At 42.5% G+C, this 13,310-nt stretch overlaps 1 protein-coding gene across 6 annotated transcripts in view; it reads right to left on the reverse strand.

Annotated features, from left to right (window-relative positions):
• cora (erythrocyte membrane protein band 4.1 like coracle) overlaps window positions 1–13,310 on the reverse strand; it is a 65,937-nt gene that overhangs the window by 41,810 nt on the left and 10,817 nt on the right. The gene's annotated exons all lie outside the window — the stretch shown is intronic.

Raw genomic sequence — 13,310 nt, forward strand, 5'->3', positions numbered from 1 at the left:
ACAGCGATGCAATGCATCCAGCGATCTGACGTTGTTGCCGGATAACGCCCATCCGGACATTGCCATCAATGGCTAGTTATAGCGAATATGGCAGTGGCCAGCTCAGACCAGATCCTGCGTACACTCGATTCTAACTAGTCAAAATCAACCAGACGACTGCTTCAGTACTTGGTATTAGACGCTGAGATATATACATATATGTGTGTGTCTGTGTATACATGTGTGTGTTCGTGAGTGTGTGTGTGTGTGTGTATCTATTAGAAACGCTAATGGAGAAACGTCATGAGCGCGTCTGGCTTTAATTAGTACAATATAAAAGATCATACGGATACACACTGAATTAAAACACGCGAAACTTTTTCTTTTTTTTTTTTATGTATTTTTCCGGAGTTCACGCAACGTGTAGCCGTATAGCTCCAGCGGGTTATCCATTATTTAGCCCATCGACCTTTTTGAATTCACTATAATTTGCCGTTTTTTCCTCTTCTTGTTGTAAGATCAAACAAAATTCGACATTACTTTGGATTCAATTTATTATTGTGAGTGTGAGAGAATAATGTATAATTGTTTATTTGAAGATACAAAAAATCGAGAAAGGTTGCACATCTTCCTTTACATATTTAACCGACGTCCGGACATGTTCTGCAACGCCTTTGGGTAAAATTTAAACTTTTTTAAATCCATGTATATTCTAGCGTCGGAAGTGGTTCGTGTCAAACAGTTTTCATGAAGTTACGTGGTCATATAGATAAATAGATAATTTTAAGTTAGTTGCAGTAGTATTTTTCATGTAATTAATTAAATTACATATTCAGACGACCCGCGAACACCTACCTCTCTATCGGGAGGCGTGTGCTTCGCATGTACGAGAACAAGATTTTTTATACTTACCACCGTGTAGACCTCGCCAGCGTGCAACTGGTGCAAATTAAATATTTGTTGATGAAGAAAAATTTCAGTCAAGAGGACCTTATAATGAAGACATTTGATTCGCTCAGACAATCATTGCTTTTTTAAGTCTTATGCTCTGAGTTTGAAGGTTTTGGGTAGAATACTCCAATACGACTCTATTCACGATGAGATTTCATTATTGCACCAGAGACTGTTAACTACGATAGAAACCAACCAGGAGCGACCGACAGGGCATTATTAGAATAGCCGAAAAACAAGGACAAGTTGGCGACCTTATCTGCAAGGAACGATTTATCGTTTTTGCATTACGCCACAGCTGGTAGCCTCGGCTACGGCGTGTTTTCCTCACATTTTTGCCCAAAGAAATTTATTCGCTACTCATCGATTACTCCTTCCTTTTCACGGCTAATGGCGGGCTGTGAGTCCCATCTGGGTCCAGCCAAGCTGCGTCAGAGGTCAATGACTTCGCATCAACCGTTGGGCGAGGTCGATTGGCGCATCGGTGAAAGTTCCGACTTTTTCTCCTCTGCTCCTGTTTTTGACAGCATATGAGAACTGCAATGCATCTGTCCAAGTTTGAATTGCTTTTATTGTTGACACTCGTAGGTATTATATGGAAAGCCGACAGTAATGTCTGCATAGAGAGATTTCCCAACTACGTCATGGAGACTCAACTAGAAAGCAAGCTCACTCTTTAAAGTCTACGGATATGATTAACTCAACACAACACATTATAAACGCCGGTGGATTCTCTTGAAGATGAGTTGGAAAACCTCTGCCTAGCGAAAATCAGACCGTTTAGCGAATCTATATATGGAAAAAATAACGTAGCACCGTTTAATCAGACTACGAGTGGTGATGATGACAGTCATTATTATCATGGCAATGGTTGTTTGTTATGGCCTTCTAAATCGATGTAGTGATACGGCCGTATCGGTTGCCTATCGCTCTTTCATAACAAAATACATTTCTGAATTCTTTTTTTCGGGCAGATTTTAGAAAATTCCAATGCTGTCTACGCTCGCAATTTGCTAATCTTACATAAAATGGTATGAACGCCCAGGCTTGACGTTGCTTACGATCGGAGCTGCTGAAAAGTCTTGCCTATTACTCCTATATTTCGTGTCCGGCTGTACTTCAAATCTAATTCTTTAACACGCATCCATATTTATGATGCACGCCGACAATGAGTTTCATAGTTAGTGTACTAATTCCTACAATCAAACCTCACTCAGTTGCACCCTTGACTACTATAATTACAGCTACCTGCTTTGTTCGTAAAACTTTTATGGAAAGATGAACGAAGTACTAGGCAAGAGGCTAAAGCATATTATGGTGACAGTGAGGCCACTCATGCTGAACATGATCTATATAACTTGATGATACGTATGACGGGACAAACATGCTTTGCTTATAGAACCTGGCCCTGCCGAACGGTAAGTCCTTGCCGTTCCCCCACTGCTCAGCGTTCGGAAGTCCGCCTTCGACGCAATAGTATGCATGAGGCACGTGCACTTGCTCCCAGAGCGTGCTTCATTACAGTAGTAAGCAAAGACGCGTTCTCGATGGCCTGTTCAGCCTTTAAGGAAAAGCGTGATCTCGTCGACGAGGTGGCCACAACCCTTCGAGCTTCTGTTTTCCTTTTCTAAGTCGCTCTTCAAAGCAGACAGCAAAGAGGGCACTTATCTGCACACTCGCAACTTTCATCACCGTGAACTAAGCGAATGTCATTCTTAGCCACAGGTCAATGGAATCAAACGAGACGGCGGAAAAAAAACGCCAGCAAAACTAACAAATGGAAACGTTTTTCGTGAGGATTTTTGTCATTCTGTTTACATTGTCTGAGTCAACTTGCTCGGAAATCATCGTATGATACGAAATATCGCATACTATGTTGATGTCCGCCGAAGGATCTCGAATGGTGGAGTACCTTAAACCAAAAGATAAAAATATACGAAATTCCAGCTGGCTAACCACCTACAGCGGTCATTTTTGACCCTCGGAAAATGTCGCAAGTATTTCATGGCTCTGTTAAGCACAATTTCACTGTAGTACATCTAAATAAAGAGATGAATTGTCAATTTTTTTTCCCCGTTCACATATTTTTATGTTTAAAAGCTAGTCTATTATCGGCCGAACCACGGAAGCCGCTTGAGAGGGATGACGTACGATATGAACCTATCAAAACTATAGACTGCAAAAAAATCTTTTGATAGTGAACCGAGCTTAACACTGGATGGGTCTAATCGACAATAAAACGTAGCTTGAGCTAGGTAATATAAGTACACAATGCTAGTGGTAGCTGAACCGTCGAGAACCAATAGCTAAATTGTATATGGGCATGATGTTACAGCAGTTTGAAACCATCTGATTGTGCGGCGTAGACTAATGTTAACAAATACCCATACCGCCAACTACCGTCGGTGTTTTACGGAAGAGAAACAGTGTGACCACAAAAATGAACAATACATACTATATCCCAAACTGGGTATGCATATCGAGCTGGTAAAACGACGATAACCCAGCGCTGTCTATGCAAGAGAATAGCTTTTGTATATTATATCGACCGCAATAGCTATGCTATCGTATCAGGATTCATCCTCGAGCAAATCGGTTACGAGTAACGAGCGGCTGACAGGAGTGATCCTTGATGGATATGTAGTATTATTGCAAAAACGGATCGTTTGGTCGATACAATCACAGCGAGCCGAAACTGACCATAGTCAAAATGCTCATAATTGGCAAAAAAAAAATATTTAAAAATAGACAGTTTTCGAGATCAGTTTCCTCTTCTGTATAAATATTCGACACGTGTAACAGCAACGACAATGACATATAAACATTTACTGGTAATAACACGCTCATCATGTAAGCACTGAAGGTTCAAGTGAACAAGTACGGCCCGGGGTACTTTAGGGCTACATATGTGTATACCCGACATGGGTCAAATAAATTAGCTACCCAAAAACTCCGCCCACTGTTAAGTTCGACGGGACATATCTCCGCAGCGGCGTTCAATTTACATTGGGCATTTGATTTTGCTTTCTTTCGTTCGTTCACGGATAGCCCTACATTGTTTGAGATAATGTAGTTATTCAGGCAATTATAGTGGTCATCTATTTGATACTAGCGACATCGTTGTAACTACAGATTACTCCGAAATAGATCTTAGTCACTTTTGCTTTTCTCGACTATATATTATTCGTAGTGAAACTACGAGGCAGCCAATTTTAAAAAAGCTATTACGAAAAGAAATCGCTGAGTGAGCCGTCTGTCACTAAAAAGAACAGGAAACAAGAATTGAAGATGGTACACAATGCAGCGAGGAAGAGCGGATGATTCTGATTACCCCACAGAAAGACAGATTCGTAACTGCGCCAACAAGGCGTGGAGTCACTATTTCTATAAGGACTTTCCTATGCTATCCTAAAGCAGTCAAAGCATTTCGGCCAAACTGTACAGGGAAGTATATGTGTTTCAAATGAGCCCAACAACAAAAAGTTCGACAATTGAAGAATAGAATAAAACAGTTTTCAGATGAATCGCACTTGCGAAGGTTTGAGTGGTAACGTTCAGCGCTTGTATAGGCGTTTCGATGATAGATCACACGAGTCTTTCGCGATCCAACAAGTAAAACAATGGTGTAGACTGTAATTTCCATCCACAGCACAGAAACGGCTCATTTCGCCAACAGGATTATTGAAAGACGACAATATATAGTGAGTCAATCTAGAATCTGTCCAATGTCGCCGCAGGAACTAGCATGGTTGCCTGCTGGTAACTACGTACGACAAATCATGTCACACGGCAGTATACCTCTGAGGTATTAAACGTTGCTGATGTCGGAGAGCAGACATGGCCTGGAAATTCATCCGACTTGAATATGACCGAAAATGTGTGGCGTTGTGTGTAAAAGATGGTACCAGGCCAAACAAAAATTTACGAATATGCCCCAATTGAAAGACACAGTGCCCCAAGGTGGGCCCAGGACTCGGACGTGACAAGAATAGTGCATAGATTCATTCGGAGCATGCTAGACCGAGTTGCAGTAGTCTATCACAAAAAAAAAAGGGTGAGACTAGACTTCGTGAGTTACCCTCCCGACCACAAGAGTTTAAACATGTTTGTTTAGTTATAGTGTTGTCGCAGAGGAGGCTTTCACATAAGAAACGCACACTGATATTTAGTCCGCACTGGATATCCCACATATCTTGTTCTCATCGTTTATAGTTAGCTTCCTTTATTATATGCCTATACATGTTACATAGAAATGGATGCATATTTGTGTTGATATAACTTTACACCCGAATAGAAATAACCTTGAACCGCAATAAGCAATAAGAATAATAATGATGATCACCAAACGACAGTTGCTGATCAAATACAATAGCCAGATGCTGGCCTGTGGTGGCTGTTTTGAGCACTGGTTGGTAGTTCCGAGTCCGCCAGGCGTATACGCACAAGTCTTGTCACTAGAGAAAAATCGAACTTTAATTGAGCCATGTTGTCTGATCTGTTTGTTACCTTCACAATTTCGTAATAGGTGAGGACCTCCTTCGAGAATGTGCAGAAACCCTGGTGAACGTATTTTAAAGGTCTCTCTGTCGGCTAATAGACTGACTGAGTCGTGATTCCATACAGGAGTACAAACAAACACTGTTAATTAACTTTGACCGGGAATAAAGCTTGCTAGAAAAAGCTCTAAGCAGATCTCTAACGATCTGTCCGATCACGGTCGTCCCACATTGTCTTCTCTTTCTGATCGCGCACAGAAAAGAGCGTTTGCAACAGACTTCGAGAAAAAGTGTGTGTTCTTTAAGTGTTCACCCCCTGCGACAGTCAATGTCCCTGAAGAGATCGTGTTAGATAGATACTCCTAGTCGTTCTGACCAATTCGCCCATCTGTCCGCAAGCCTGTTTGCCTTCTCGACCTTCTCGTGTAGACAAAATACCCCTCTCAGATAGAATAGCCTGGCAATATTAGTAGCAACCCCTTTTTTACTATATACCTCATAGTGATAGCTCAGGTTCTAAATGCCCGCAAAAGAAAACTATGGTACTAACAACGAATATCATCTCTACAAAGGCGGAGAAGACGCACTGCGAGCTATTTAGAACCCAAGTCTATATGTACAATTGATTTTAATAAGGCTTTAGATGCTGTATCCATATTAATTGCAACCAATATATTGCCTGGGTTGTTCCCTTTTAAGGTACTTGCTGACACCCAATTCAAGATCGTATAATCTACTAAAATTTCTACGTAAGGGTACAGTGTAAAAACGAAGACGCAGGAGAAGCACAATCCATTTATTTGATAATGTATCAATGCAATCTGATGAGCTTTCTCTGCGATAAAGTATTGTATATTGGCTGCTTTTGTTATCTGTACTTATGAAGAAGCAATTTTATTGATACGAACGAGCCACCGAAGAAAAATCACGTTAAGAAATACGGAGCAAAAATATGAAGCAAAATGTACAGGGAAGTACGATATACATCAACACATTAATAAGGCCAAGTAAAATAGGCCCCATAGCAACAGTGTCAGAGGACGCAGCTTCGCTTTGTAAACGCCTTCTCCTCATAAAAGCTATCGCTATCGTATTTTAAACGGTGTAGCCGCATGCACAAATAATTCAATACTACTTTGCAATATCTAAGATATATTCGCAGCCATTGAAAATTAACATGCCAAGGCGCTTTCTTCCATTTGCGTATACGTATTGCCTTTACTATATTCAAAATTTTTCAAATTTCTCGCGGGCTTGTGCAGACCATGTTGTTCTGCTTCTGGTAAATGTGCACGATAACTATAGACGATTATTATTATTGCCAGGCAATTAGCTCAGCTGCACCGGTGTATGTACTAGACAGTATCGCACGTGGTTTCCTTTTTTCACGTGTACGATCCGATAGAGCGCCGCACCTAACTACTATCTGCTAGGGATCTGAGCATGTGTACAAGAAAGGCATGTGCGAAAATACTTTTCCGTTGTTTTTTAATTGATCAGCACATAAGCAATAACATGCACAGAATGTTTGTTGCAAACGAGTCGTAACAGGGGGGCATTCGTGAACATCGCGGCGATCAGCCGATTCTCTGTCCATATTTAGCATACACACATGGTTCTATTGAATGACAACGGATATATTACACACAATTAAAGTGTGTTTGAATTAGAATTATTTGACATGTGAGAAAAACTAGAAACGTGTAATGTACCAGTGAGTGTGTCCAGTACACACAATGGAACTATACGCGACATATATTGAAGAGAATCTGTATTCAACCAATACAAATAAAAGATAGCATTTCTGTTCCTAAATGTATATCTTTTATCTGTATTGGTTGAATACAGATTCTCTTCAATACAATGTATAAGTCCCCGTCTCCAAAGTTCTACGCATACCCCTGATAGGTTGGTGGGAAACGAACTGCCTGCTAATCTTAGGGACACCTTATGGTCTAGGTTCGAACCCGCGCATGGACGGACCTCGCCTCGTGCTGGGAGCCAGCCAGGCGTCCGTTAGAATGCCTACCGGCGATATCGGTTCTAAAAGAAAAAAAAATTTTCTCGTTCCCGCCCGCATTGTACAGGCGTTCGAACCTTCCGAGCAACGTACTCGTGCATAATGTGGGATGGGATTTGGTCGATCTCTGTACGTTCGAGCACCTTTATTTGCTGTTAAACTCGGCTCGTCTCACGGCAGATTGGTGGGATCTGCTCACGAGGGTTGTTTCCCTTTAGCCTTTATCAAAGCGCAATCTGTTGGCAAAGACCTGGTATACTAACCCGGCGGCTCAGCTTACTGTATATGAGATCTTCGATCTGATTAGAAGTTAACCCACGTAGGGGACGAAAGTATTCTGCCGCGTGTTGCGTTTCCGTGAAAAGATTTGCACGAACGAACCTAAATGAAAAGAGGGATTCGTCCTGGCTATTAGCTGTCTGTCGACAAATATTTTTCAATTAAGTGTTCTAAGGATGAGGAAGTGGAAGCACTTGATCGAACTAACGTATCGGTTCACAAGAGCTTTTTTATACATACCCTCAGTCAAGGCCTGCCCCTTTGGTTCTTAAATAGGTCTTGAGGTGGCTGAAAGTCGTTGCTGATGTTGAAGCAAAATCAGTCTCTCTAATTAGCATACGCGCGACCTAATGCGTATGTTGAATAGGGAAACCTAATATTTTATCAACGTGGCCGACCACCTTTCGACAATATGTGGTACAATTCGAGGTCGACGTTTCATCGCAACGTGTTGAATGTTTGTTTTCGTACGAATTATAGTCAGGGGTTTTATTAGCCATGATACTATAACACTGATTCAAATGAAAACAAGCAGCAAATAAAAGTTGTGGACTTCATTTACGTTGAATGGCTAAACGACGCTGTCCTCTGCGTGTTAAGCCCTGCCCACTTTTACTACAAATTCGTGCTTCTTTCTTTCCAGTTCGGTCTTTGTGAGTCAGTTTGTGGAATCTTTATGACCGATAGTGGTACGAGATCGGCACTCGTGATTCCACTCGTCGACAGCAGAGAACAGGCTCGACTACACAACCAAACGAGTGGCCCTAAAAATCAAAAGCTGGCCTATGTTCTGCTGTTCTCTCATTTTCGCGTGACGCTTTTACGGCTGTCTGCTGTTTATCCGTCGCCTATCGATTTATATATAATATTATGATTAGTGTTATTGCTATGGTAAGGCAAGCGGAAAGCCGCACCGACGCGCATTGGAATGAAACAACACCCATAGATTCTACTCAAAAGCTTCCAGAAACTGCGGTTTTCCGCACTTTTGAAGCTGAGTATCATCGCTTTGCTAATCAAAATACTATGTGTTTCAAGAGTACTGGACAACTGGCCACATTTGGATAGAGCTAATAACAAAGCTAGCTTATTTACATTTCAAAAACCAAGTACGCGTTTTTCGGTTTGAAGGGATATGGCGTGTAATAGCTCAACTACTTTAAGGAGGCGTTACATACAAGTATGTCAAAACCACGTGGTCACGAAATGTGTTTCGAACTGTTGTGTTTTAAATTCAAATGGTTAATCCCTCTAAGCCAAGGGGTCAGCCAGGAGCTCCAGAAATACATACAACAGCTCCTCGACTCGCTCAGCAATTTTTCCAGCGTCCATTCTTTTCCTTATATATTGACTAATAATTGACTATAATGACACTCTGCTGATGGATTCTACAACGCAACTATTAAGCACGTCAACAACGCTGGCGCTAAATGCCCGGATCGGCGATCTGTGCTTAATCTTCACTCACAAACTGTGTTGACAAAAACTTAATCGGTGGGCATAAGTGGTCATAACTGTCGAAATGCTCATTGTCTTATGGCTCTGTACTGTGTGTCTTACGTTATCGTATTGCGGTATCGTGGCGGCATCAATATCGCAAACTTGTAACGATGATGATCATCCGGTTGTCGACTGCCTACCATGAATTTTCTCCGCAAACAAAGAAAACCAACGGCACCTCTTTTGGCAGTTATTCTTCTCGACAATAACAATAATAAGCATACTAGCAAGAAAATGCGTTGTATTATGGGTAAATTAGCACTAATATATATATATATATATATTATAATATATTATAAGTAAATATAATACAATGCACGATCTGTCTATCGTGCTCACTTGCTGTCGCTTCATCTTCACAGGCGACCCCGTCCAACGACAAACAACATTTCGGCAGTGTCGCCTGCGTAAATGTTGCGGCCTGCTGCCCTAGGACGACGAATCAGCACCGCCGCCGTGACGATGGCACACATAAGCGGCAGAAGCTGTCTGCGAATCTAGAAATGTCGGCCCCTACTGTTTCCACCAGATTTATCACGGCGAAAGCGAATCACGTCTTCCTCATTATTTTCAAGAAATTATATAATATACGACAAGATACATACCCATGACATACAGACGTTCAGGTAATACTCCAGAATCGAGTGAAACGGATAGGCAAAGGTAAACTTTTGATACCCATTTAGCGGCACAAATATACCGCTGTCCAGCAGATTATCTTGTAAATTATAATAGTAAGAAATATCTAACGTAAATTTTTCCTTTTGCTTTTATCCAAGTTTGTTGCAAATGATTTTTGTTTGAGTTTTCTCTGTTAAAATCACGAACTAATCGCAACGTCTGATTCGAATCCTATGGATTCAATGAACCGTCATGGCTTCCATCAGCCCCGATGTCGCTGGTAGCCGATAGCAATTACCAAAGAAGCAAAACATGTAGTAAAATGACTGAATAATCTGCACTCTCTTGACTGTCTGCAGTTTTATTCGTTCCCCGTCACTTCAGCAGCATCTGATCGCAGTGGAAACCAAATGAAAACATACGCCCGTACATACAGAAAACCAAAACTGCACCAGACACAAGCAATTTACAAGGAGAAGGAATTTATGGTGGATAACGCGTGCCGTTGCGGTGGAAACAACGATTACGCTGGCCAGCGCGATGCGTCACTTCGCCAGCAACCCGCTTTCCTTTGTAAGTGGATGGCCTAGTGACATAAACAAGAATGCATCGGGAACAAAGTTACCACTCACACGAATGGGAATCATTTGAGCAATAACAATTCAATAACGATGGTGGACACAACGGCCGCAACAAACACAGAAACGAACCTAAACTACGTTCGAAGAATCGATGACGTTTGCGGTCATCAGTATGAATGCGTTCAGCTGCCGGCTTCAGAGCGCACTACTCGTTTGACACTACAGAAAAACGCTCAACGCAGAAAAGACGGAACGAAACAGAACAAATTTCATGTTACTAACGAAGATAACTCCGGCAGCTTGTTGTACGGTGGAGAGCACACAATATACACGAGTAACAATGACTCAAACATCAGCTTGAAATATGTATTGCTACCGCGTTGTATATAGCAAGCGGTAGAGGTACACAATGAACGCATGCTGGCTCGCATGAGATTTGGGTTCATTTTCGTTAATCTACAGTTGATTTTGAGAAAATAAAACTTCAATTTTAGAGGCTGTGTGTGTTCTCACTGTACAATGCAGTACAGTAAGTTTCATCAGCAAAAATCATTGTGCAACTTCTTGATAGGACCGGCAGTGTAACAAATAACTTAGCGTTAATTGCACAATTGTCCACGTACTCTCATTAGGACGATAGGACACGGTAGCAGCGCACATGCAGACTGTCATCCTTATAAAGTACTGCAAAAAAAAACTTTCTGCCTAGAAATATTTAAGTGGCAGCAGATCCGATTCGATCGATAAGTGCATGAGTAAACAATGACAATTCTCATAAACCGTCCGTCTAAAAACGGTCGTCAATTGAACGAATCCACACGGCAGATTTGAACGATACTAATAAACGGTCCCATCCAATTACATCGTAACTTAGTAGTTGAAGTACAAGTTCGCATCGGTCGTTCCAGCAAGTATGTAAAAACTTTCGAAAATGTAACATTTTCTCTCTTTTATCACGCCAAAACAACGTCGATATTGTTTTGTTACATGGCAGCGATGCTATAAAATCTGTCGTGTTGCTTCAACATTATGTCGAAACGTTTGCAAAGGTAGACATAGCAACAGCTGCAGCGAAAACAACAACAGATTACTATGGAGGCTGTGGTGCAGCTGTTGCTTCGGGCATAGTGTTTCAATACAGAGTGCAAAAGTTAAGTATCGTCAATCGTCCGTAGCTAAGGCCACAGATAGACAGACGGACGGACGGACTGGTAATGCTACATTATGTGAGTATGTAAGCGTACAGAGTCAGGTCAATAACAACAGCTGCCGGCAATACAACGGGTCACTGGAACGCACAGTGAGAAGGCCAAAAAGATCGTCACAATGGCGGTAACGGCCGCATAGATAGGTCGTCGTGGAGCAAATTCAAAAACACTGAAACGATTGGTCCTATCTGGCTCTAGTATTGCCATTTTTGCTGCAGCCAATGCCACTAACCAACTTTAGCTCTGCCATCTTAGCAACGCCATCGAAGCCAGCTAGCAAATCAGCCAACTGAAAGCTTTCTTGCAGCGCTCGTTCATTGGACGACCTCAACGGTTGACGCTTGACGCTACGCGCCGTTGCTGATGCTGCTGCGGCCACCACTGACAGCGTCAGCGGTGGCTCGCTCGGGCATAAACGGCTTGAAGCGTTCTAAGCGGCGCGACGGCTTCGCCAACCAGCCGGCCAGCACGATGAAGTCAAGAAATAAATGGTGAAGCAGGAATCTAGCGGGTAAAAAGCAGACACTAACGACGACAACAAACTATCGACCGGCGGTTGTGCGGTCTAATACGTAATGGCCAGGCTAAGGGCGCGACAGACCGGACGAATCTGCCAACTGATAGGGAGAGAGTCATACGCACAAACATAAAATAGACACATTCAGATGGAAATGCGAAGCAGAGAAACGGTATCAGCGTGTCTTAGCAGCAGCAGCAGCAGCAATACAGACCCGAGTCACCATTACGACCACTGAGGCTATGGGAAGGTCCTAGGGGTGACGTTCACGATGAAACCGATCCGCTGTCGCTGCATTGAACTGGAGTGACATTGCAGTACTGCACGTTATAGCAATCGTATTGTATTGGTGGAGCAGCACTCGGAAGAAGGAGGCCAACAACCAATAGGCGGCAGAGCAGTTCGAGAAACAGGAACCCCGTGAGCTGGCTGTCCTGTCGTATCGTAACGACTCATCTTGTGCCATTCGTGCCGCGGCCCCCGTGGGCGCAGCGAACAGCGCCACGTAACACCGGCAAAAACGGGTGTAGCGTCGACAGCGACAAAAAGCAAGCTGGAAGCAATTTATATAATTGCTACATAACCTGTATGAATAAAGAAAGGCAATTTTTTTTTTAATTATATATGTATCTAGTACAACTTGGAAGCGGCAACGATTCAAAGGTAAATTAACTGAACTATCCAAACGTATAGTAAATACAAATACGGTTGGTGCTGTTGACTACCCAGAACCAACGCGCAAGGACCTGGCAGACGCTACTGCTACAGTTATTCTTCGAGCTGTCTTATCAGAAGCACCTAATCGTGTCATAAACCTTCTACAATTGTAATAGGACTACTCGGTTGTACTCGAAATTGCAACGGCATGCCATTGCGAAAAGGCACATCGATTCGCAACATAACAAACAAAGCAAAAGTGACTCTTCGCCCGCCATTTTTGTTTTCGCGATCCAGAACCAATCGCGTATAGTAAATAATCGTGTATCGTCTCGTGCACAGACCACACCCTAACCATTCACGCACACACCCACAGTCTCACACACACACACACACACACACACACACACACACACACACACACACACACACACACACACACACACACACACACACACACACACACACACACACACACACACACACACACACACACACACA

This window comes from Varroa jacobsoni, unplaced genomic scaffold (genome assembly GCF_002532875.2).
Source record: "Varroa jacobsoni isolate VJ856 unplaced genomic scaffold, vjacob_1.0 scaffold_399, whole genome shotgun sequence".
NCBI lineage: Eukaryota > Metazoa > Arthropoda > Arachnida > Mesostigmata > Varroidae > Varroa > Varroa jacobsoni.